Below are 26,179 nucleotides of genomic sequence, written 5' to 3'. Positions count from 1 at the left end.
ATCCCTGGCCTTGCTCAGTGGGTTAAGGATCCGGCATTGCCGTGAGCTGTGATGTAGGTTGCAGATGCGGCTCGGATCCCGAGTTGCTGTGGCTCTGGTGTAGGCTGGTGACTACAGCTCTGATTGGACCCCTAGCCTGGGAACCTCCATATGCCGCGGGAGCGGCCCAGGAAATGGCAAAAAGACAAAAAGAAAAAAAAAGTTTCATCTGTGTTGTAACACGTAGCCAGGCTACATTCCTCTTTAAGGCTGAATGATACTCCACTGTAATAATAGACCACATGCTATGTCTCTTCATTCGTTGATAGACATATCCCTTGCTGCCACTTGAGTGTTTGCCTTTTTTTTTCTGGCCATGCCTGCGACCTGTGGAAGTTCCCAGGCCCTAGATCGAGCCCAGGCCACAGCAGCAACAACGCCTGATCCTTAACCACTGCTAGATCACCAGGAAACTCCAAGTTGGAGGTTTTCTTGCTGTTACAAACCTCTTTTCTTTTATGAAACAGTATGTGGGGGGGGGCAGTCCCTTGTGGGGCTTAAGGATCCAGCATTGTCACTGTAGCAGCTTGGGTCACTGCTGCCGTGGTGCAGGTTAGATCTCTGGCCCACCCAGGAACTTCCGCAGGCTTCAAGGTGTGGCCAAAAAAAAAAAAAAACTTACAAAACATCAACGACAACAGCAAAAGGAAAGACTGGGGTGGAGAGTGGTTGGGGAGGTTTTTAATGGCTTTACTAGTCAAAATAAGAAGTTAGCAATCTATGTCCACCCTCAAATTTTTTTAAAGAAACTTTAAATTTTAGAATGGTTTTTGATTTAGAGAAAGATGGTGAACGTAGGGTTGAGAATTCCATGCACTCGCATCCAGCTTCCTCTATTATTAACAGTGACACATTATTATTTACTAAAGTCTGGGCTTTATTCAGATTTCCCCAGGTTTTTGGTTTTTTTTTTTCCCAAAAAAGTCTTTTTTTCTGTTCCAGGATCCCTTCCAGGACACCACATTATGCAGAATCCGACTGCAGGCTCCTCCGGGCTGTGACAGTTTCTCAGACTGTCCTGATTTTTATCACCTTGACACTTTTCGGGAAGAGCTGTCAAATCCCTCAATTGGGATTTGTCCTGTGGTTTTCTCATGATTAGAATGGGGTGCTGTGTTTGGGGAGGAAGCCCACAGAGGTGAAAGGCATTTTTCATCAAAAACATATCAAGGGCACATGGCCTCAAGGTGACCTGTCACTGTCGATGGTGACCTGGCTGATTGAGATGAATTATTTGGAATTCTTCTGTGTGGGAAATTCATCCCTCTCCCATATTAAAAGGCTATATGTATTTATTATATATATTTTATATATTTATTTTATTTTATTTTATTTATTTATTTGTCTTTTTGCCATTTCTTGGGCCGCTCCGGCGGCATACGGAGGTTCCCAGGCTAGGGGTCGAATCGGAGCTGTAGCTGCCAGCCTACACCACAGCCACAGCCATGTGGGATCCGAGCCACATCTGCGGCCTACACCACAGCTCACAGAAACACCAGATCCTTAACCCTCTCAGTAAGGCCAGGGATTGAACCCACATCCTCAGGGATACTAGTTGGGTTAGTTAACCACTGAACCACGACAGGAACTCCTATTTTTTAAAAACTTCTATCAGCAATGCCTTAAATCCTGGCTGTCACCACTGCAGGCTCCTGTTGGTCAAATGGGATCTGCCACAGAGAGAGAGAGAGAGAGACCCCCATTTGCGTGCCAGGCCCAGATGGGGCATTTCATTTCACACAAGAGGCCATTTTCTGGCAAAATGGGGCTGGGCCTCCCCAATTTACAGATGAGGTTCAGAGTGGCCAATGCAGTCCCAGGTCACAAGGTGTGAGCGGCAGCTGCAGAGCCTGAACCCACTGGCTTCTCACCTCCCTCCCCACCCACCCACCTGCTAAAGTTAACTGCTGGCGAGCAGGAAGAACCCAGGCCACGGGGGAGGAGTTGTAGGGGACGGATTATACCAGCCTTGGAGCGCCAGCACCTGCAGGGAGACATCCCACTGCTCCGACCTTCAGCTGCTGTTGCTCCTCTAGTTAGAAAATGGAAAAGGTCAGGAGATGAACTGCGGGACGCCCCGGCCTGAAGGGCGCCACCTTGCGTCGCCGGACCCCCACATACACCGCCCTTTATACTGGGCCTGATGGATGCCCACACACTGGGAGAAGCCCGGCAGGTCCTTTCAAGGACTCTTGGCTCACTCCCTGGACCACATCTGGAAGCGCGCCTCCATCATCCTCCTGCCTCCTAGCAGGGCTGTGCTGGGCATCGCTGAAACCTCGGAGGCCGACTCCTAAGGGACAATCCTTGGGGCGCGGGGGAGGGGGGCAGACCTGGACTCCACGCTTGACCTCTGGTGCCCCCCTCCCACCTGGGAAAGGCAACTCAGTTTCCTGGTCGGGAGCGCTGGACTAGGGGAATCCTGAGATGCTGGTTCACCCTTGGAGAGAGTCCTTCCAGCTCTCTGGGCCTCAGGTCCTCCTCTGTAAAAACGGAGGTAACAGCTGAGTCCCCGGGGGCGGATCAACCCCTGCCTCCAACCAAAACTCCGCTGTCTCAGCCGCCCCGTGGGCCGCCGCCTGTGACAGCAGCGCCCCCTTCTGATCGGGGTGCCTCTTGGCCTCCGTGGAGCGTCCCTTGCTCTCTGTCTCCCTCTGCAGGTCATTCTTGGAAGGGCAACTTCTTATTTATTTATTTATTTATTGTCTTTTTGTCTTTTCTAGGGCCGCTTCCGGCGGCATATGGAGGTTCCCAGGCTAGGGGTCCAATCAGAGCTGTAGCTGCCAGCCTACACCAGAGCCACAGCAACGCGGGATCCGAGCCGCGTCTGCGACCTACACCACAGCTCATGGCAACGCCAGATTCTTAACCCACTGAACAAGGCCAGGGATCGAACCCTCAACCTCATGGTCCCTAGTCGGATTCGTTAACCACTGCGCCACGACAGAAACTCCGAAGGGCAGCTTTTTAAAAAAGCCACTCAGAGGAGTTCCTGCTGTGGCTCAGCAGGTTAAGAACGGGACATAGTCCCCGTGAGGATGAGGGTTCCATTCCTGGCCTCATTCAGTGGGTTAAGGATCCGGCATTGCCACAAGCTGAAGCCTCTGTCAAAGATGTGGCTCAGATCCAGCATCCCTGTGACTCTGGCAAGCTGGCAGCTGCAGCTCCTGTTTGATCCCTAGCCTGGGAACTTCCATATGCCACAGGTGCAGCCCTAAAAGGAAAAAAAAAAAAAAAAAAAAAAAAAAAAAAGCACACCCAGAAGGAGACCAGAACTAGGTTTCTAGACAAGCACTCCTGGGTGCCCATCTCTGCTCTACCATCTGCTAATGCACCCTAAGGACGCCAATGAACGCCCTAAAACCCAATGCTCTGTCATTTATAAAATGCATATAAAATATATATAAATATATATATAATTTTTTGGTTGAGCCATAAAAATCTTACCAAAAAAAAAAGGCTTACATCTTAAGTGCACAGCTCAACAAATCCTCACAGAGAAACACTTGTGAATTAACCACATTATCAGTGTCCCAGAAAATCCCATACTGCTCACCCTCTAGTCACTGCTCCCTTCCTTGTCCCCATAGGCAGCCACTGGCCTAAATTCTAACACTGCAGGCCGGCTGGGTATAACACTGATGCCTTTCTCATAGGGTTGAGATGAGGACTGGATGGGGGCAGTGCAACAACCACTTCGCACTGAGGAAAGTGCTCCCATCCTGGGCTCTGCCCTCCCTTTTCTCTCCCACTGTCCCTACTGTCCCACTGTTGGCAGAGGCAGGGTCTCCTCCCTCAGAGCTGCATGTGCAGCCCACAGCAAGCAGCGCAGAGCAAAGGGCTAAATAAACAAGTAAGGTGGGCATCTTTGCCTCTGTGGTAACATCTGCCCAGGAAACGACTGCCTGCAGCCTTGTCCACTCAGCACCCTCAATGCTGTCATGTCTGAGCCCCCATCCCTGCCCGAGCTGGGCCCTCAGCCTCTCCTGCATCATCACCTACGCCTTCAAGCAGCCTCCAGTTTTCACTTTCTTTTCTTTTCTTTTTTTTTTTTTTTTTGCAAGCAAGCAAGCAAAGTTTTTGTTAAAGGAAAGCAGATAGCTCCCAGGGTTCCTGGAAGTGGGGGAGAAGGGCCTCCTAGCCTCCAGGCTTCGCTTTAATCCACCCTCCCAACTGCAGCCAGGATTCTCTTTCTAAAAACCACACATCTCATGCGTCACTCTCCTGCTTGCAATCCTCAGCGGTCCTCCATGGACCTCAGACACCCTCCTATACTGTTGGTGGGAAGGTAAGTTGGCGCAGCCACTATGGAAAACAGTATGGAGGTCCCTCAAAAGATTAAAAAGAGAGCTACCAGACAATCCAGCAGTCGCATGTTGGGTATTTATCCTAGGGAAGAAACCACTGCCTCAAAAAGATATCTGCAAAAACAAGAAAGAGAAGAAGAGATATCTACACCCCCACGTACACTGAAGCACTATTTACAATCGCCAATACAGGGAAACAACCTAAATGTCCATCGACGGATGAATGGATAAAGACAGTGTAGTACACACACACACACACACACACACACACACACACACGAATATTACTCAACCACTAAAAACGAATGAAATGCTACCATTTATAGAAACATGGGTGGATGGAGAGAATACCATACTAAAAAGACAACTAGGATATGATATCATTTATATGTGGAATCCAAAAGATAATATGAATGAATCCATTTACAAAACAGAAACAGACTCAATGCCGGCCCCCCCACCCAGTCCTCTGTGTCCATCAGGCTGCTTGTCCAGCTGAGCTCCAGGAAGGCTCTTTCAGGTTCTCCCTTTGCCCTCAGACCTTCTGGTCCTCCCTGCATCCCTGCATCTCTGGTCCCCTGTGACATCCATCAGTGTCTGGCCAACTGGCGTCCAGAGCCGCCACTTCCTCCATCGAGCAGCCCCCCATCCATCACCGCGGCCCGGGGGACTTCAGCCCAGCTGCAGCCATTGGCCCCGGCAGCCCTCCTGGGGCTGGGGTTCCCGGCAGCCTCTCTGCTTAATCCCAGCTCTGGGAATTGACAGCAGCTGCCTGGGGGTGCATCTGGGGCAGTCAAAGAGCCAAGGAGACACCCCCCCAACCACCCCAGCTGTTTGAAGGTGACCCCTACCCACTAACCTATGGAAGGAGTGCTTTTGCAGCCAGCCAGTGGATTAGGAGCCATTTTCACAGCAGCAAGGCCTGCCCTCTACTGAGCACTTAGAATGTGTAGACCCTCTGCCAAGAGCATTCCCTGCCTCTGCTAACTGAGCCTTAAAAACAGAACAAAATAACCCAGAGGTTGGTCCTCTTATTATCCCATTTCCTAAGCAGGGAGACTGAGGTTCAGAGAGATGCTGTGATCTGCCCAAGGTCACACAGCAGGGAAGTACCACAGCTGGGACTCAAACCCAGACTGAATGACTCTGGAGTTTCCCTTGTGGCTTAGCAGGTTAAGGATCCCGCATTGTCACTTCAGCAGCTTGGGTTGCTGCTGTGGCACAGGTTCCATCCTTGGCCTGGGAGCTTCCACATGCTGGGGGCAAGGCCAAAGCAAAACAAAAACGGACTGAACAGACTCTGAAATCCACACTCCTCCTCCATGCGGATGCCGGAGTGGAAGCATGAGGATAAGGATGGGGGTGGAGGGCCAAGAGGGATTCCTGCTCAGAGGGGCATTCAGCAGGGGCTTTGCAAGACGGCCAAGAGGTTGGTGGACGGAGGCTGGATGGGGGCGTGTGCTTGGCAGGGGAGCAGCTGGAGCAAAGGTGCAGAGGTGGGAGCTTGAATCACCATCTGCAGGAGAGAGAGAGAGTCAAGGAGATACACACACACACAGTGTGAGGCTCGTGCCTGTGACGTGGGTGGGTGTGAATGGCTGCCTTTGTCAGTGACCGTGACTCTGTGTGTGTAAAAATTATGAAAAGTTCTGAAATGGGCGAAAAGACGAGGCGGCGTCTTGCCTAGTGCAGCCTTCTGGGTTATTTTGGCCTTTCTTCGTCTTCAAGGGATTTTACACGGTGTAGAAAACTGATTGTAATGCAAATTTTTCTCCCCACAGAAATGCAAATAACTTGAGTCCGGTAGAGATGCATTGACTACTGCCCTGTGCACTGGGACCAGCTTTGCACCTATTTGTAAATTCCTTTCAGCACTCCTAACTGCCTGCCTCTCTCTCTCTCAGTGTGTGTGTGTGTGTGGGGGGGGGTTTAGATATTTAATCCACCTTTGAATTGGCTGTAACATCTTACTAGTTCCCTCATAAGTTCACGAGGCAAAGAAAATCTTTGACATATGTTCAAAGATTTAATATTTGTATGAGAGTCCTGACTTTGCCCTCTCAAAAAAGATGATCCTTGGAGTTCCTTGGTGGCCTGGTGGTTGAAGGCTCCAGCGTTGTCACTGCTAGGGGGTGGGTTCCTCCACTATCCGAGAGTGATTGGATCTTGGGGGGACCCCTGGCTCAGGCTGACATCCAGTAGCAAAGGGTCCAGTCTGCAGTTAGTGATTTTCCTGTCAACATGTGTGAAAGGGCACTTGGGGTCACCCTGGGTGGAGGCAAGTGCTCAGGGCAGGACTGATGGCGAAGGGACAGCAGTGGGTGATGCCTGGAAGCGAGATCTTAATTCTCTGCTCAGGAACTGAACCCGGGCCACCCGGGTGAAAACCAGAAATCCTGGCCACGAGACTAGCTAGAGGCTATGAGCCAAATCGCCCTGATTCTCGCCCCCTGTTGAAAGCAAGACTGTTTCTGTTAGCGTGAGTGCTGGGGAGAGAGAGAGACTTGACCAGAGCAGGGGCATCTCAAGCAAGGTTTAGGGACCCACAGAGTGGCCAGGAGCCCTGAGCAAGGAGACTCAGAGCCCCCGCCGTTGGGAGAGAATCAGGTGTTATAGGTGGGGGGTCGCGTGCTGAGCTCTAAAGGGCCGGAGTGGCGGTTGAGATCATGGTATAAAAACGTAACTATTTCCTTGGGGCTGTCTTTGTCCTTGGGAGGCCACCTGCTTCTTGGGCTTGGTTGTGTTACCTGGGGAGCTCCAATAAAGTGGAGCCTGCAGGTCTGGGCCTGGGTGGGTCGATGAGTCATTCGGACTTACTCTTTCTTAGGCCTTCCTTTTCGTTTCCACCTACGAATTTCAAGGAGGCCAAGACTGTAAAAAACAGGCATACAGTTGACCGAGAGGTAGTCTGAGGAAGAAGCAGGGCAGCGATACACACCCAAAGGAGAGGCGAGGGTGCGGGCACCCCCCCTGAATGAGGAGCGCTCGGGAGAGGTGACTTAAACCACTTACACAGGGCAGTTCTTCTGGGTCTTTGTGTCCTTTAGCCGATTATCTTGTTTGATCTTTCCCATCTGACCAGACCCAGGACCCTCCCCCGAGCTGCGTCAGCATCTTGAAGCCAAGATGGATTCCAGAGCAAAGCATGGCAGGAAGGTTAGCTAGACTCATTACGGTCCTGCGCCCCCTCCCTTCCTGACCCAGAGGGGTCTCGCTGCACATGTGCCTTTGGGGGTCTCCCTGACCCTGAAAATGGGGACTATGTGACTTCTTGGTCTTTTGTCCAAGCAGGGCTCAGCCCCTCTTCTGCTCCTGTCATCACCATTGTTTGACGAGTTCACAGAGGACAAGAGCCAGTTCTTTGCCTCCTGCCTGTTGTCATGTCTGTCTTAGAGTGTAGATCGGAGGCTGGTTGTGCATGTGTGTCCCCCATCTCCTGCCTCAGGGAGTGTAAACCAGAGGCTGGCTGTAAACGTCTCTCCTGGAGTCCACCTGCCTCAGGACCAGAGGGCGACCACCGCCTCTGCAGCCACCCTTCCCCTCCGATGTGACCCTGTGCCTCAGGTCAGGGCACCCAGCTGCTCCAGCTCAGGAAGGGACCCGGGCTTCCAACAGCTGAGTCCCAACTCTGCCATGGAGCCGTGGGGCAGGGAGCACCTACTCCGCACCAGGTCCCGGTCAGACACTTCTCGGGTATCCTCCCACAGTGTGCTCATCTCCACCGGACAGAGGACGAGACTGAGGCTCAGAGACGTTAAGCCATTTGCTCAAGGTCACGGAGCGGAGCTGAGATTCGAACTTGGGTCTCCCAGATCGGGGCCAGGCTCAGGCTGTCTTTCCCTGAACTGCAGGGGTGTCCCTTATGCCAGTCGGGGTTCAGAGGGGACTGCAGTCAGCAGTGGTGGAGACACTGGCCCCCTCCCCCACCTGCTTCCTGCCTGTGAGATGCTGGCTGTCCCTTCTGAAGGAGCTGGGGTGGAGAGTGTCGGGTGTGCCAGACCCAGCCTGCCCCCTTCTCCAGGAACAGACTAGAGCCACCCTGTGCTCCCCTTCAGTGGAAACTGGAGCACTGCTGCATACTCCACCCCACCTCAACCTCCGTCCCCACACCCAAGTCCCACTCCCCCCCCAGGCACAAAGGCCAGCTCACTTGTCAAACCACATCACACAAGGGTAGAGAGAGCCTCTCAGTGCTTCCTGCCTCAGCAGGTGGCACCTCCACCCACGCAAGCGCACAGCTGTTTTGCACACCCAGAGCCTCGAGAACCCCTGGGTAATATCTATTTCAGTTACGACTAAAAAAAAAAAAAAATCCCACGAGCGCCTCTCAATGTTGCTAGGAACCTAAAACTGCTCTAAAAAACTAAAGTCTTAAGAGAAAGTTTTGTTTTTTTTTCTAGGGCTACGCCGAATCCTTAACCCACCGAGTGAGGCCAGGGATCAAACCCGCATCCTCACGGACACAATGTCAGGTTCTTAACCTGCTGAACCACAATGAGAACTCAAACTTCAAGAAAGTTTTTTTTTTTAATCCCATGAGAGTACTTAGGAATCTCCCCCCAAAATACACCGTCCAAAATACAAATTCACAAAGACACCAAGTTTGTTGTTGTTGCAGCACTAAGAGGACTAAAAACAACACAAGCATCCACAAGAGGAAACTGGCTGAATGCAGTGGACGGCACAGCCGGCTATGAAAAGGAATGACGACGCTCTCTCAACAGTGTACTGGCGTGATCTCCAGGTTATACGATCAAGTGAAAAAAACAAAGCCCAAATCCAAGGAGCAGCACTGTGTCTGCAAAGCAGCCCATCTTCGGAATATGTGTGGGGTATACATACATTCGCTTATATTTTCAAAAAGAATGGAAGGATAGGCGTTCCTGCTGTGGCTCAGTAGGTTAAGCACCTAACTAGTATCCACAAGGATGCAGGTTCAATCCCTGGCCTTGCTTAGTGGGTTGCGGATCCAGTGTTGCCCCAAGCCGCAGCATAGGTCACAGAAGTGGCTCGGATCCTGAGTTGCTGAGGCTGTGGTGTACGCCTACAGGTGCAGCTCTGATTTGACCCCTAGCCTGGGAGCTTCCATATGCCGCAGGTGGGGCCCTAAAATAAAAAAGAAAGAAAGAATGGAAGCATAAAGCAGAAACTAACAAGGCAGTTACCTACGGGGAGCAAGGTAACTAGCAAAAAGGACAGAAGCAGAAGCTAGGCTTCTCTGGGTGTATCTGGTTTTAGAGTTTGTATTTTGTAAATGCAAAGAGTTTACAAAATTATAAAGACAAAAAAAGCAATCCCTTCAAGTAAAAATACCCAACAGACGTGAAGAAACCTAACTGGAAGTCAACTCGGCAACCACACTAAGAAGGATTATTGGAAGTAAATTTAAAATAGCATTTTGGGAGTTCCCCAGTGGCTCAGCAGGTTAAGGATCTGGCCTTGTCACTGCTGTGGCTTGGGTCACTGCTGTGGCTCAGGTCGGATCCTTGAACCAGGGATTTCGGCATGCTGCAGGCGTGTCCCCCCAAAAAAGCAGCATTTTGGTTGAACATCCATAACGGGCTTTATCCTAAGGACCACAGCATCACAAAGAAACAAAAGCACAACAAAATCTTCAACTGCACTCAGTCATTTTATAGGTAGTGATTATGTTGGGATTGCTAGGTTGAACCTGTTAGCTTTGTCATATAGGATAAAGAGGAGAAGAAATTGTCTTAATGTTGTCAGGAACCAAGATTTTCTGGGTGAAAATAAAAAAGATAGGTAAAACCGGAGTTCCCGTCATGGCTCAGGTGAAACAAACCTGACTAGCATCCATGAGGACACAGGTGCAATCCCTGGCCTTGCTCCGTGGGTTAAGGATCTGGCGTTGCCGTGAGCTGTGGTGTAGGTCGCAGATGCAGCTCGGACTCCGCGTTGCTGTCACTCTGGTGTAGACTGGCATCTGCAGCTCTGAGTGGACCCCTAGCCTGGGGACTTCCACATGCCGAGGGTGCCACCTTAAAAAGACAGGGGAAAAAAAAAAAAAAGATACGTAAAGCCAAAGAAGTTCAATGATAACCTTGTAATCTTTTTCCCCCTATTTATTTTTGTATCGTTGACTTACAATGTTTTTGTTTTTGTTTTTTTGTCTTTTTTTTTGCTATTTCTCGGGCCGTTCACACAGCATATGGAGGTTCCCAGGCCAGGGGTTAAATCGGAGCTGTAGCCGCCGGCCTACACCAAAGCCACAGCAACGCAGGATCCAAGCCGCGTCTGCAACCTACACCACAGCTCACGGCAATGCCGGATCGTTAACCCACTGAGCAAGGGCAGGGACCGAACCGGCAATTTCATGGTTCCTAGTCGGATTCGTTAACCACTGCGCCACCACGGGAACTCCTGACTTACAATGTTTTGCCAGAAAAACCTTGTCATCCTAAATGTGAATGAAAGCGACCGTGATCCAGCTGTAAGCCTAGTTGCAATGATAACCTGGTAGCCGTGAGCCCCCCGAATGTGCAGATGGTGGACTCTAAATCCCATGTATCCCCAAAAGGAACAGGGCTCCTCCGAGAAATGGCTGATCCCAGGTAGAAAATGTCGAAGATGAAGCTCGGACCTCTCTGCTAGAAATTAGGAAAAGTGTCAAAAGGAAGCAGGACTCAGGAGAAGCAGGACAGTTTATTTACTTGTGCTGGGCATGTTTCTAGGCACTTTACAAATACCGACTCGCCCTTTGGAAAATTACTTAACCCCATTTAATCCTCCTAGAGAGCCTATTAAGAGGTTTGTACGGTTATGCTCGTGTTATAGATGAGGAAACTTGAGTCCCAGAGGATGGAGTAAATTGCCTGAGGTCAGGCAGCAGGTAGGCGGCTGAGTGAGGTTGGAATCACACCCTTCCTCATCTTCTAGCTGCCTCTTCATTCAGGCAGGATGGTCAGCATCAAAGCGGAAGGGGAAAAAGAAAAGGGCATTTCCTTGTGGCTCAGCGAGGTCATTGTCACTGCTGTGGCTCAGGTCGCGGGCTGTGGCGTAGGTTCCATCCCTGGCCTGGGAACTTCCACATGGACCAAAAGGAGAGAAAGGAGTTTCCGTTGTGGCTCCATGGGTTAAGAACCCAACACAGTGTCCATGAAGATGCGGGTCTGATCTCTGGCCTCACTCATGGGGTTAAGGATCTGGTGTTTTCTTTGGAAGGCTTGGGGTGCTGGCCGTCCATGCTGAACAGTGAGTCGCCCTCATTTTGGGGCGTGTCATCTCCCCTGGGAGGGGCGATCAGTGTACAGGAGCCCGAGGCTCGGTGAGAAAGGACACCTGGACGTCTTTCCCCCCTGGGTCACGTGGCCCCTGCACCCAACCAATTACCCCTCCAGAATACTCCTGGAACCTGTTCCCTCTTCACCTAAAACCCAGGCCACTATCAGCTCTCTCCTGGACTGTGGGAGACGCCCATCTACTGCAAGAAAGGGAAGGTTTCTTTCTGCACAGCAAAGGAAACCCTAAACAACACAAAAAGACAACCCACAGAATGGGAGAAAATCTTTGCAAGTGAATCAACTGACAAGGGATTAACCTCCAAAACTTATAAACACCTTCTGCAGCTCCATACCAAAAAAACAAACCACCCCATCAAAAAATGGCCAGAAGATCTAAACAGACAGTTCTCCAAAGAAGACATACAGATGGCCAAAAAACACATGAAAAGATGTTCAACCTCACTCATCATTAGAGAAATGCAAATCAAAACCACGATGAGGTACCACCTTACACCAGCCAGAATGGCCAGCATCAAAAAGCCTACAAATGATAAATGCTGGAGAGGGTGTGGAGAAAAAAGAACCCTAGTACACTGTTGGTGGGATTGTAAATTGGTGCAACCACTGTGGAAAACAGTATGGAGATTCCTCAGAAAACTCAAAATAGAACTACCATTTGATCCAGCAATCCCACTGCTGGGCATCTAACCAGGGAAAACCACGACTCGCAAAGACACACGTACTCCAATGTTTATTGCAGCACTATTTACAATAGCCAAGACATGGAAACAACCTAAATATCCATCAACAGAGGAGTGGATCAAGAAGATGTACATATACACAATGGAATATGACTCAGCCATTAAAAGGAACGAAATACTGGCATTTTTAGCAACATGGACGGACCTAGAAACTATCTTGCTAAGTGAAGTCAGCCATACAGTGAGACACCAACATCAAATGCTTTCATTGACATGCGGAATCTGAAAAAAGGATAGACTGAAATTTTTTGCAGAACAGATGCTGACTCACAGGCTTTGAAAAACTTATGGTCTCCGGAGGAGACAGTTTAGGGGGTGGGGGGATGTGCTTGGGCTGTGGGATAGAAATCCTGTGAAATCAGATTGTTATGATCATTATACAACTACAGATGTGATAAATTCATTTGAGTAATAAAAAAAAAAAAAGGGAAGGTTTCAGAGATGGTTTTTTTTTCTTTTCATCTTTTTTGTCTTTTTAGGACCACACCTGCAACATGTGGAGGTTCCCAGGCTAGGGGTCGAATCAGAGCTACAGCTGCTGGCCATAGCCACAGCCACAGCAATGCCCAATCTGAGCCATGTCCGCCACTTACACCACAGCTCACAGCGTTGCCAGATCCTCAACCCGCTGAGTGAGGCCAGGAATCAAACCTGCAACCTCATGGATTGCCAGTCGGATTTGTTTCTGCTGCGCCATGACGGGAACTCCCAGATATGCTTTGAAAGGTAGTATTGACAGCATTTGTGACAAAACGGACAAATGCATGTATTTAGCTGCTGCCAACATCAATGTGCGGCTCCTTTCCGCCAAGGCCCAGTATTTTCTCTTTCCAGATGACCAGCGAGGTGGAAATACCAGACTCTCCACCAGGCCCGGAGGCTGGGCCAGGCTCCCATCACCCGTTACCCCCTCCACCCACCACCCTTCCCGTTTTTGCTGGAGGGCGTTTAAGAGGCAGCAAATCAATGCCAAAGAGCCAGGATCTCACACTTTCTGCACGACTAAACGTCAAGGAAATAAAAAGAATCCTTCTAGCGTACAAGGGATTTAAGAGCTATCCCAGCCAAATGCAATGTATGAACATCGTCTCTTGATTTGGCCCAAGTTCTCATTAATACATTTCGGAAACAACGGGCGTGGGGGTCGACTTGGGAGGATGTTACTGAATCATTAACCTCTTGTGGGTATGAAAGTGGTAATTAAACGAAAATGTGATTGTTGGAGAAGAGGTCTTATCACAGAGATGCATTCTGCAGAATTTATGAATGAAATGATAGGACAATAAGACGTGCAATAGAAGAATCCAGCAGGGGTATGTGGGGGAGTGGGGGGGGTGGCGGGGGGGCAGAGGAGGGGGTAGAGCTGAAATAAGATGATTTAGAGGAAGTTGCATCTTTCTCAAAAGATACGCTTCACATGATTCCAGTAAAAAAAAAAGGGGGGGGTGTTGTCTGAAACTAGACCAGCCTGTGGGTCACTGATGCTGATAGGAACATGGAGGAACCACTAGTGGGGACACTTGTTGATATTATACGGGTATCTTCCTTACCGCTGTCTCTGTCCGGGGTTGATGAGAGGGTACTGGAGCTAGACGGTGGGGCTGAAATCTTTTTTTTTCTTCTTTTTAGGGCCACACCCACAGCACATGGAGGTTCCCAGCCTAGGGATATAATTGGAGCCACAGCTGCCAGTCTACACCACAGCCACAGCAACACGGGATCTGAGCTGCGTCTGCAACCACCACCACAGCTCAGGGCAACGCCAGATCCGTAACCCACTGAGCGAGAGCAGGGATGGAACCTGCATCCTCACAGATACTATGTTGGGTTCTTAACCCGCTGAGCCACAACAGGAACTCCTGGGGCTTAAATCTTGCCCTGACATGTCTTTTCATGTGAACTTGGCAAGTCGCATTCCCCACCGTGTGCCTCAGTTTCCCCATCTGTCAAGGGGGAACATAATAAGGTCTGCCTGACAGAGCTGGGGTGAGAGTCATAGCAGTTAACAGCATGTCACCAGCACTAAAGATGTGTTAGCCCAGAGAGTTCCCTGGTGGCACCGTGGGTTAAGGATCCAGCGTTGTCACCACTGTGGCTCTGGTTATTGCTGTAGCACAGGTTCTATCCCTGGCCTGGGAATTTCTGCATGCTGCTGGCACAGCCAAAAAAGAAAAAGAAGTTGTTAGCTTTGATTGTCCCTATCAGGTAATATTTGAGTGTTGTCATGATTTTTTTCCCCACATTTCATTTGTCTGGCCTCCCTGGGGAAGACACAGGACACTTAGGTTAAGGGTGTGTGTGGTTTTTTTTTCTCCTGGGGGGCACACCCATAGCATGCAAAAGTCCAGGACCAGAGATCAAACCCGCACCACGGCAGCAACCCATGCCTTAGCAGTGAGAACACTGGGTCCTTAACCATTAGGCCACCGGGGAACTGCGTTGTGTGTGTTTTCAAATAGATACATGGAGCTATAATTCACCCACTCTGCAATTCCCCCATTTAAAGAGTGTAAGTCAGTGGTTTTTGGTGCCTTCATGGGGTTACGCACCCATCACCACAGGCAGTTTTAGAACATGGCCTCCCCAGGAGGACACTGCTTCAAGGAAGGCAGGGTAGTGGCAGTGAGCCCCTCATGGAGTCTCTTATGGCCGAAGGGGTGGGCTGTGGGGGCCGCCACCTCCCTAGGCGGCTCTAGGGTGGGAGTAGCTTGCCCGCCCTGCGATATTCTATGAGGACACCAGGGACCGGCCAGCTGGCCTGGCCTCCAGCGCCCCCTTATCCACTGCAACCACGTGAGGTGCATCTTCAAAGAAAGGTGCCCACAGACCTCAGTGCGGCTTTCTCGAGATCGATGATAACTCGCCACAATTTAATTTTGTCCTTTTTTTCTCAAGAGGGAGGGAGAGGGAGAGGGAGTGCCTGCCGTGGTTCAGCAGGCTACGAACCCGACTAGTATCCATGAGAATGCGGGTTCCATCCCTGGCCTCGATCAGTGGGTTAAGAACCCGGTGTTGCTGTGGCTGCAGCGTAGGCTGGCAGCTGCAGCTTCAATGTGACCCCTAGTCTGGGAATTTCACTTCAATATGGTGCAGGTGCAGCCCTAAAAAGAAAAGAAAAAAAAAAAAAAAAAAAAAAGGGAGTTCCCAACGTGGCTCAACAGAAATGAATCTGACTAGCATCCATGAGGACACAGGTTTGATCCCTGGCCTCACTCAGTGGGTTAAGAATTTGGCATTGCCGTGAGCTGTGGTGTAGATTACAGACACAGCTTGGATCTAGCATTGCTGTGGCTGTGGTATAGGCCGGCAGCGACAACTGTGATTTGACCTTTAGCCTGGGAACCTCCATATGCCGCAGGTGCAGCCCTAAAAAAAAAGAGGAAGAAGAAGCACTTTGTCTGGTCCCTCACAAGAGGCCCTATCTTCAAAAAAATGGTGGCTGGAGGGGGGGGGCGGGGGGAGGAGATGGGAGAGAGAACCCCTAGCCAGATACACTGGGTAGCGAAGCTGCAACAAGGCCTATCAGAGTGGCACTTCAGGACTGGCCCCTGAAAGAGGGGGCAGCCAAGGAGAGGGGGCAGCTTGGGTCTGGAGCATCAGGCTCAGCAACCAGGGAGCTGGCGGCGACCTTTACCAAAGTGGGGGTGGGGGGAGTGAAGGGAGGCAGGTGGGAAAGAGGCAGAAGAATCTGGAACTCCCGCTTGCACAAAACTGTCCCCAGGCTCCAGTAGGATTTGACAAGCCTTTAGGATACGCCTGAGCTGGGTTCCAGTCTTGGCTCCTGCCTTTGGGCACATGGCCGTGAGCAAGTCACTCTGCATCCAGGTCTCCTGGCCTGCACAGCGGGGCAGGAAAACCTGAAGGGTTCTAGTGAGGGGCTGAGGGGCCAGGTCACAGTGTCCAGCACGAGGCGGGGCACAGGGTCGGCGGTCCACGCACCGTGGCCTTGACAATGATGGTCACCAGTGTTCGTTCCCCTCCCAGACGGCAGATCTTGGGAAATTCCAGCCCAGGGAGTACCTGTAACGGGGGTGAGGGAGGCAGCTGGGCTGGAAAGGGCTGAAATAGGGAACTGGGGCTGAGGGGGTTTCCAGAATGAGCGAGAAGGGAGATTCTGGCAGGTCAGGGGGAATGGAGCCCATCACTCCTGCCTGAAACCCCCCAGGCCTCCCCAGGGTTAAGCTCCCCAGGGCCGTCCAGGCCTGTTCCACCCCCAGGGCCCCTCTCCCACCACGACTTCCCCTTCCAGCCCCCTGGTCTCTCGTCCAACCTCAAGACTTTGCCTTGACTGTTCCCCCAGCTGCAATGCTTTTCCACTACCTCTTTGCATCCTCAGAGGTTGCATGACCCTGACCCCCGCCCCCTGCAGCCCCCAGCCCACCCTCCCCCTTGGTTCCATCGCATCACTCCTTGGAGCATTTATCCCTCTCTGAAATTCAACTTCATGATTTTTTTTTTGGGGGGGGTCTTTTTTAGGGCCACATCCACGGCCCTAAAAAACCCAAGGAGCCACAACGGGAGCTCCCTGGGTAGTTGTTCCTGCTCAGCTTTTAGATCAGGCCTCAAACACGGCTTCTTTCAGGAAACCTCAGACCCTGGTCAAGGTCACATCCCGCTCCACATACTGTCACTTATTTGCCTTCAGGAACTGTTCAGGGTGGTCATATATATTTGTTTAGCCTCTGCCTCCCCTTAGAAGGAAACGTGCTGGGAGGCGGAACCTTCTCTTACCTGCCTCTCCTAGCACCGCACCTGGCAGATGTAGTCTGCATGCAGGGGAGCCAGGTTCCAGCCCTCATGTCTTTGCTCTCAGGAAGCGTTTACTGAGAATCCACTGTCGCAGGGCTGCAAAGTCGGCACAGACCTGACCCCGAGCCTCAGGGGGCTCAGCCTGCTGGGGACCAGATGCTATGGTGAGACCTGGGCTGGGCAGTGGCCACAGAGCAGGGAGGGCTCCCCAGGGCAGGGTCTTGAACAGTGTGGAGAAGTCTGAAACAAGAGAGAAGGGAACAGCCATGGGAACAGCCTGTGCAAAGGAAGAAGGGAGAAGACAGGAGGTGTCAGGGAACCTCGGTGGCCAAATGTGGCTGCAGTGCAAGGAAGGAGGAAGGGGGCAGAGGATACAGGAGCAGGCGGAGATGCTCAAGACCCAGAGCTGCCTTCCTGCCTCGCTCCCCTCCCGTCTCCCCACCATGACAAGTCAGGACCTGCGGGAGACACCGTCCAACCCTTTCCCCCAGGGGAGCCAGCGCAGTGGGGCTGGGGCTTGGCAGGGGGCCCAGGGCAGTGTGGGTGGTTTTTCCTTGGTGCATCAGGAACCAGGGAGCCCTGGCAAGCACCTCTGTAGGCGTCTCATCTACAGGCATGATTTGGGGAGGGACCCACTTCCAAGTTCACTTAGTACATGTTGGCAGCATTCAGTTCCTTGCCTCGTGGGCCCCTCCAATGGAACAGCTCAACACAGCAACTTGTGTCATCAAAGTGAGTCTCAGACTCATGTGTGCACCAGACTCGCCTGGAGGAGCTGCTGAAACACAGCTCCACCTCCAGAGTTCCTGATCCAGCCCGCCTGGCCGGGGGCCCGAGGACATGCATTTCCAACAAGCTCCCAGGCGATGCTGGAGACCACATGTTGACAACTGGAGAATTACAGGGATCCCGTCCCTAATTTTTTATTTCTTCATTACATTGTATCTGTTAGAGGGTCACTCTTTTTTTTTTTCTTTTTTTGGGCTGTACCCACAGCATATGGAGGTTCCAGGCTAGGGGCTGAATCGGAGCTACAACTGCCGGTCTACACCACAGTCACAACAACTCAGGATCTGTGACCTACACCACAGTTCACAGCAACGCCGGATCCTTAACCCGATGAGTGAGGCCAGGGATGAGCCATAACCTCATGGCTCTTAGCTGGATTCCTTTCTGCTGCGCCACGACAGGAACTCCTAAAGAGTCACTCTTAAGAATTCCGAGGTGGAGTTCCTGCTGTGGCTCAGCAGGTTCAGAACCCAAGAGTGTCTGCGAGGACCTGGCTTGGATCCCTGGCCTCGCCCAGTGGGTTAAGGATCTGGCGTTGCCATGAGCTGTGATGTAGGTCAAAGCTCGGATCTGGTGTTGCTGTGGCTGTGACGCAGGCTGGCGGCTGTAGCTCTGATTGCACCCCTACCCTGGGAACCTCCATATGCTGCACCTGCGGCCCTAAAAAGAAAAAACACTTAGAAATTTTTAGTAGAAATTATAGGTAAACATAATACGATGAAACAATGCTCTATTAGGGACTTAAATGTCAAAAACAAAGCTTCAGAACATGTAGTAGAAAATATAGATGAAGGAGCGTTCCAGCTGTGGCACAGCAGGTTAAGGATCTGGCATTGCCGCAGCTGTTGCATAAACAAACTGTAGATGCAGCTCGGATTTAATCCCTGGCCCAGGATTTTCCCTATGTCATGGGTACAGCTGAGAAAGGAAACGAAAATTTCAGCATGGAAATAAAAAAACTACCCCCAAATTTGTATGGAACCACAAAAGATCCTGTGTATTCAAAGCAACCTTGAGAAAGAATAACATAGTGTGGAAATCACACTTCCTGATTTCAAGCTACATCGCAAAGCTATAGTAAAACATGCTGGTATAAAAACAGGCCCAGAGATGAGTGAGAAAGAATAGAGAGCCTAGGCATAAACCCACACACACACAGTCACCTGATTTTTGATAGGGCGACGAGACTGCACAATGGAGAAAGGACATTCTCGCCAATAAACAGAGCTGGGAACTGGACAACCACCTGCCCAACGGTGAAACTGGACCCCTGCCTTACACCACTTGCAAAAATTAACTCGAAATAGATCAAACCTGAAACCTAGAAGAAAACACAGGGATCACGCTCTTTGACATTGATCTTGGCAATGATTTCCTGGATAAAACACCAAAAGCAACAGAAGCTAGAATAAACAAGTGAAACTACATCAAACATCAAACGAAAGAGCTTCTGCTTAGCAAAGCGAACAACCCACAAAATGAGAAGGGCCTTTACAAAATGGGAGAAAATACTTGCAAACCAGATATCTGGTAAGGTGGGTTAGTACCCTAAAATATATAAAGAACTCACACAACTCAGTAGCAAAAAAGGAAAAAAGAATAAATAGGAGTTCCCTTGTGGCTCAGTGGTTAAGGGTCTGGAGTTGTTACTGCAGTGGCTCTGGCTACTGCAGTGGCAAGGGTTTGATCCCTGAACCCGGAACTTACATATGCCCTGGATGCCGCCAACAACAACAAAGAAAAGGGCAAAGGGGAGTTCCCGTCGTGGCGCAGTGGTTAACGAATCCGACTAGGAACCATGAGGTTGCGGGTTCGGTCCCTGCCCTTGCTCAGTGGGTTAATGATCCGGTGTTGCCGTGAGCTGTGGTGTAGGTTGCAGACGCGGCTCGGATCCCGCGTTGCTGTGGCTCTGGCATGGGCCAGTGGCTACAGCTCCGATTCAACCCCTAGCCTGGGAACCTCCATATGCCGCGGGAGCGGCCCAAAGAAATAGCAAAAAGACAAAAAAAAAAAAAAAAAAAGAAAAGGGCAAAGGACTTGAATAGACATTTTTCCAAAGAAGACATTTGAATGGCCAGCAGGTACCTGAAGAAGTACTCAACATTGCTAATCATCGGGGAAATGCAAATTAAAACCCCAGACACCACCTCACATCCATTAAGATGGATATCATCAAAAAGACGAGACAAGCGTTGGTGAGAACGTGGAGAAAAGGGGATCCTTGTGTATTTCGGTGGGATGTACATTGGAGCAGCCACTATGAAAACAGGATGGAGGGTCCTCCAAGAATTAAAAATAGAACTAGCATTACGATCCAGAAATCTCACTCCTGGGTGTATATGCAAAGGAAATGAAATCTTGACAAGAAAGACATCAGCATTCTCATGTTTCTGGCAGCATCACCCATGAGAGCCAAGATATGGAATGCCCTAAATAAATGATAAAGTAAATGTGGCAGAAATATATATAGAGAGATACCTAGAAATATCGATGGAAATATAATATAATGTTATTCCACTATATGTTAAGTGAAATAAGCCAGACAGAGGAAGACAAATACTGTACGCTTATCACTTTTATGGGGAAGAGAAAGAAATCAAGCTGATTTCATAGAAGCAGAAAAGAGAATGCTGGGGGGGGGGGCAGGGGGGGATGGGGAGACGTGGGTCAAAGGGTACAAACTTTCAGTTACAAGTTCTGAGGATCTAACGTACAGCATGGTGACTATTAATCATCTGTTACACACTTGAAAGTTTCTGAGAATATATCTTTAAAAAAATTTTTTTTTTCTGTCTTTGGCTGCCTCATGGCATATGGAATTCCCAGGCCAGGGATCAAATCCAGCTGCAGTTGCAACCTACACTGCAGTTGTGGCAACGCCAGATCCTTAACCCATGGTGCCAGGCCAGGGATTGCACCTGCGTCCTGGTGCTGTGGAGATGAAGTTGATCCTGTTGCACCACAGCGGGGACTCCTGAGACTACATCTTAAACAGGGATTGGGGTGAGGCACCCACAAGCCAAGAATGGCCAAGGATGGCTGGCACCCACCCAAAGCCAGGAGAGAACAGATCCTTCCCTCCAGCCTAGAGGGAACCTTGATTTTGAACTTGTAACCTCCAGAACTGCAAGAGAATACATTTCTATTGTTCTAAGCCACCCAGTTTGTGGTCATTTCTTCCATCAGCCCTGGGAAGCTAATATATCCTTTTAATAACATCAGTTAGAAGAAACTACCGTAAAAAATATACTTCGAGGATGTCGGTATAATAAAAACCGTTCAGGAAGAAAAGCAGGGAGAAATGAAGACAGGATCCAAGATGATGGAGACCACGGTGGGGGTGCGAAGGGGAGACCTCACGACTGGATGCTGGACATTGTTCGGGTCCCAGCTGTTGATCGATGGGTTCGCTAGTGTGTATCACATGGTTACAAGAACCATGGAAGATTTTAAGGCAAGCAAGTCATGCAAGGACCAAAGAAGAGACTACGCCACGATCTGGGTTATGATCAGCCCACCATTCTCTGCACCGGAAGCTCCCTAACAAATTCTCTAACCATCGAAATAAAAGGGACTCCTGCACAACGCATCATCTCCCCGCTTCCATGTCTGTGAGTTTGTCTGGGGCCAAGAAGAGGCTGCAAGCATCCCAGCTCAGGAAGCACCTTCCGCGAGCCCCCCACCCGCACTCTCCTCTCACCTTACTCTCTGGCCACTTTCCCACAGCACACAGAGCACCTGACAAGCCCTACGGTGTACGCGTTTCTGTGTTTATCATCTGTCTTCCCCCCAGGAGAATGTAGAGCCCAGAAGGGCTGAGATAGCCCTGGCCGATCCATGGCTGTCTCCCCAGGGCACAGCACAGTGCTTGGCGCACAGCAGGTGCTCCATAAAGACGGGTGGAATGAAGGTAAAACTGAGTGAGTACAAGAACGATTCAGTGAGGGGGAAGGGGCTCCAGGGCTCAGGTGTGTGTGTGTGTGTGTGTGTCTCGTGAAGGGGCTCCAGGGCTCAGGTGTGTGTGTGTGTGTGTGTGTGTGTGTGTGTGTGTGTGTCTGTCTGTCTGTCTCGTGGGGGGGGGGTCGGGACTGCACGTGGAAAGGCAGGTAGCCTTCAGGGAGGGAGTGGCCCCACGAGTCTGCCCTTCATCAGGCTGCTAACACAAATCCCAGGAATGAAGCCAGAGTCAGCCCAGGCTCCCTTCAACATGACAACTCAGGTGGACTTTTCTGGGGTTTTGTTTTTTTTTTTTTTTTTTTTGGTTTTGCTTTTGGGGGCTGCACCCATGGTACATGGAACTTCTCAGGCTAGGGGGTCGAACAGGAGCTCCAGCTGCCAGCCCAGGCCACAGCCACAGCAACCCAGGAGCCAAGCTGCATCTGTGACCTACACCGCAGCTCACGGCAACACCGGATGCTTAACCCACTGAAGGAAGCCAGGGATCCAACCCACATCATCATGGATACTCGTTAGATTTGTTTCCGCTGGGCCACGATGGGAACTCCAAATTGGACTTTTCCCATACCTAACACCTGACAACCCACCTGGACTTTCCCACTGGACACAGAAGCGCAGCGGATATCTCTGTCCCTGCCATCCAGGGCTCTGTTTGGCCCTGCAGTGAGAGGACTGGGCTGCGGGCTGCTGTCTGGTTCACCTCCGGCAGGTTCCCACTCATCTGCCACTGTCCTTGCTGCTCCAATTCCTCAGACTGTCTCTAGTTACTTCAGTTACACTTGTTTTTTTCTTTTTCGGCCATGGTAGAGTTCCCAGGCCAGGGATCAGATCTGAGCTGCACTTGCAACCTTGGCTGCAGCTGCAGCAATGCTGGATCCCTTAACCCACTGTGCCAGGCCGGGGATAGCACCTATGTTCTTGGCGCTGCAGAGACACCGCCGAGCCCACTGCACCACAGCAGGGACTCCACTTCTGTTGCATTTTGCTTTTAAGTTAACTCACTAATGTTTTTGCCCCCCTAAATAGACTGATTTAAAAAGGAATAGGGAGTTCCCTGGTGGTCTAGTGGTTAAGGATCCAGCATCATCACTGCTCTGACGCAGGTTCAATCCCTGGCTCGGGACCTTCCACATGCCACAGATGAGGCGAAAAAAAAAATGTTTAAACTTTTTTAAATTACAAAAATAAAAAATAAATAAAAAGGAATGGGTATGTCAGTATCATACATGGAAAAGCAGTATCTGTGCCAAAAATAGGAAGTAACATCAACTGCAGAAAAACAACATCATCTAAATGCCAGCTCGAGTGTGCACTGCCCAAGACCGTGGGCAGGAGGTCTGCTCCCTCCCAGTTATAAGGGGGCCAAGCCAGTGAGAGAGAGAGAGAGAGAGAGAGAGACAGAGAGACAGAGAGACAGAGAGACAGAGAGACAGAGAGACAGAGACAGAGAGACAGAGACAGAGAGACAGAGAGAGATGGTAAAGCCGCCTACCAGTAAGGCAGGATTTCTCCCTTTGACCAGGATTGCTGTGTGATTCAGAGCCCTCTCTGTGTCCCACCTAACCTCACCCCGGCAGAACTCACCAGTGGCTCACCTCTCACCTTTGGGGAACCTCCCTCTGGCCAAGCAGTTTTCATTTCATTTTTGGGCCTGGAACCCTAAGAGCCATGGGCTGGCTGGGCAGGGAGGCCCAGCTGGAGTCTCCCCAAGGCTGGATGAGGCCTCTCCACTCTCTAGCAGGCCCCTCCCTGTGCCAGCCCCCCCAGCGCCCCAAGGGAAGCAGGCACAGGGCCAGGCTGACACAGGGCAGGCCCAGCTGGGCCCCAGCAAGCCCCGGGGAGCCAGGGTGAGCTCATCCCTCGCCCTTAATTATCTTCTTGGCTAATGAGCATCTGAAAATCTTCATGTTGTGGACAAGGAGGACCCCTGGGACGCTGGGGGCAGGGAGGTTCTATGGGCCAGATGTCACCCATGGAGGGAGGTGGTAGGGGCCCCTAGAGAGGAAACGGGCTTGGGGAGGGGAGCTGCACTTCCTGCCTCTTTGCAGGGGAGAAAGCGGGGGCTGGGGGCAGGCGGCCTGGGGAGAGCTTAAGTGCAGGGCTTGAACCCGGGTTTGGTGCTCACCACCAGTGATCTCTAGCAAATACCTTAGCCCCTTGCTGCTCAAAGTGTGGTCCCCAAACCATCAGTACCACCTGAGAGCTTGTGAGAAACGCAAAACCTCAGGCCCAGACCAGCAGAGTCAGAATCTACGTTTTAACAAGACCCTGCCCCCGCCCACCGCTACCACCACCACCATCGCCCCCAGGTGATTTCTGTGCACATGGGCCACTCGGTGCCTCAGTTTCCCCATCTTAACATGGGGGTTAAAATGCATTTATGCACATATAGTGCCCAGAATGGGGTTTGTCGCTGTTACTCTTTATTCATTGCTATTGATGGTACTGAAGCAACTCTGGGCAAAGTGAATGGCTGGGCTCAGGTGACCTATTCCCAGCCCCCCAGAGGTGGGCTGTCCCTGTGAAAACCAGGAGCCTGAGGCTCACAGAAATACAGTCAGTTGCCCAAGATCCAAAGTCAGTTGTCTTTTTATAGATGACAGAACTGTGGGACAGAGAGGTTTGGCTGCTTTTCTAAAGCCAGCCAGTAGGAAAGGCTGCATGGAACCTGGCAGTCTGACTCTCGCCTTCTATGCTATGCTGCATTCCCCCCTCACCATTTTTTCCTTCCAGAATCTTTTCCCCCAAAGTGTCCCTGCTTCTCCTGTCATCTCTTTGTCAGCTCTGGCTCTGGGGCTCCAAGCCTGCCCCTCCCATGTCCTCACCACTAATGAGGTCTTCGGCCACTTGAGGCTGAGACCACAGCGGCCACCGAAACTGGCTCTGTGGGAAGACCCTGCCACCTTTCACCCTGGGCTCCCAGGTGTGGCTGGCGGGGCAGGAGGCCTGGAGGCCCTGAGGGCAGCGCTGAGCAGACTCGGGAGCTGTTCTGTGCTGTTTGGCTCTGGCCTCTGGGGAGCCAGCCTGGAACCGGAGAGCCCTCTGCCTCTCTGTCCACTCTTACTTAACCCTCAACTCACCTCCTGGTGCTGGCCATGTGGCTAGGGTGCAGTCTGCCCATTCATTCATTCATTCAATACCCACACATCACAGGCACTTGCAAGTGTACAATTCTGCACGGCATAACAAAGGCCGGAGAATAACAAAGGGGACTGTGCTGGGTGGAGATGAGGGAGGGAACAGCACAGGTAAAGGCCCAGGGATGGGAAACAGCTTGGTGCCTTGGAAAGAGGATGGCGAGACCCGCGAAGCTAGAGCGGAGGGAGTAAGGTGAGCCTGGCCTCCAGGGCCTGGAGAACTGGGCCCTCCACCTTCTCCCAGAAGGTTCTGCTTGAGGCTGGCGAAGATATTCCCACCCAAGACTCCCAGCTCCCAGGATGAGGGGCTCCACCTGCACACTCCTGCCTTCCAGGGAGCCTGGGCCACAGAGGCCTTGCCCCTCTTATGGGCCCCCAGCGGGCCACCAGGGGGAGTGTCCTCCTGCTGGACTGGCTTCTTGAGTGAACAAGTGGACTAACCGTCTGTAATTGCCTGAATCCTGCCTTCACTACATGTGGGCTGGGGCACTTCAGCCCTTTGAAGCCTCAACTGCAAAATGAACAGCTCTTCCTTTCTCAGCTATCTCGTGGAAATGCGCTGGGAGGTCAGTACAGGGCGTGGCACTTGGTGAGGGTCCTACTCGCGGGGTTATTACGTTCATAGCCACGACTGTAAGAGGCCAAGGGGCTGCAAATTGCCCACAGCTTCAGCCTGCAGCAGAATGAGAGCTCCCTGAGGGCAGGCTCCTTGTCTGTCTCGTTCGTGGTTATTCTCGTGAGCACTGGGGCACGCAGCGCATGATCAGTGTTTTATCAATGTTGAATGGATGGATGGATGATGAATTAAAAACTAAGAAGCGAGTGAATGACCCGCTCTCTCCCCAAGGAAGGACGTTTAACTCAGAGGTCCTGCCTCTCTTTTGCTCCTGCCCAGGATTCTGCCGCTCCCTGCTTCCGGGAACCACGCCACACTCTTACCTGCTGAGCGCCCCGGTTTTCCCCTCTGTAAGCGGGCGGCAGTACGAGCAGCCTACGAGGGGACGGAAGGAGGGCTCCCGGCCCGGGGCCCCGCACCCACCCGCGCCCAATCCGCGCGCGCTGCGGCCGAACCCGCCCCCCGCCCCCAGTTATGCCAGCTGCGCTCAGCCCCCGCCCCGCGCGCACGTGACCCCATCCCGGCCCGGCCCGCCCAGCCGTCCCAGCGCGAGCTCCTATTGGCTTCGCCAGGAGGGCCACGC

At 51.4% G+C, this 26,179-nt stretch overlaps 1 long non-coding RNA gene across 1 annotated transcript; it reads right to left on the bottom strand.

Annotated features, from left to right (window-relative positions):
• Nucleotides 12,325-26,045, bottom strand: LOC106509692. The gene is made up of 3 exons (XR_001307467.2): nt 25,920-26,045; nt 17,080-17,337; nt 12,325-16,368 (listed from the first exon to the last, which is right to left on the bottom strand). It is a non-coding gene; the product is annotated as an uncharacterized LOC106509692 (long non-coding RNA).

Source organism: Sus scrofa, chromosome 3 (genome assembly GCF_000003025.6).
Source record: "Sus scrofa isolate TJ Tabasco breed Duroc chromosome 3, Sscrofa11.1, whole genome shotgun sequence".
Lineage (NCBI taxonomy): Eukaryota > Metazoa > Chordata > Mammalia > Artiodactyla > Suidae > Sus > Sus scrofa.
Note: the sequence above shows the minus strand (reverse complement) of the source record. Positions and strands in the feature narration are given on the sequence as shown.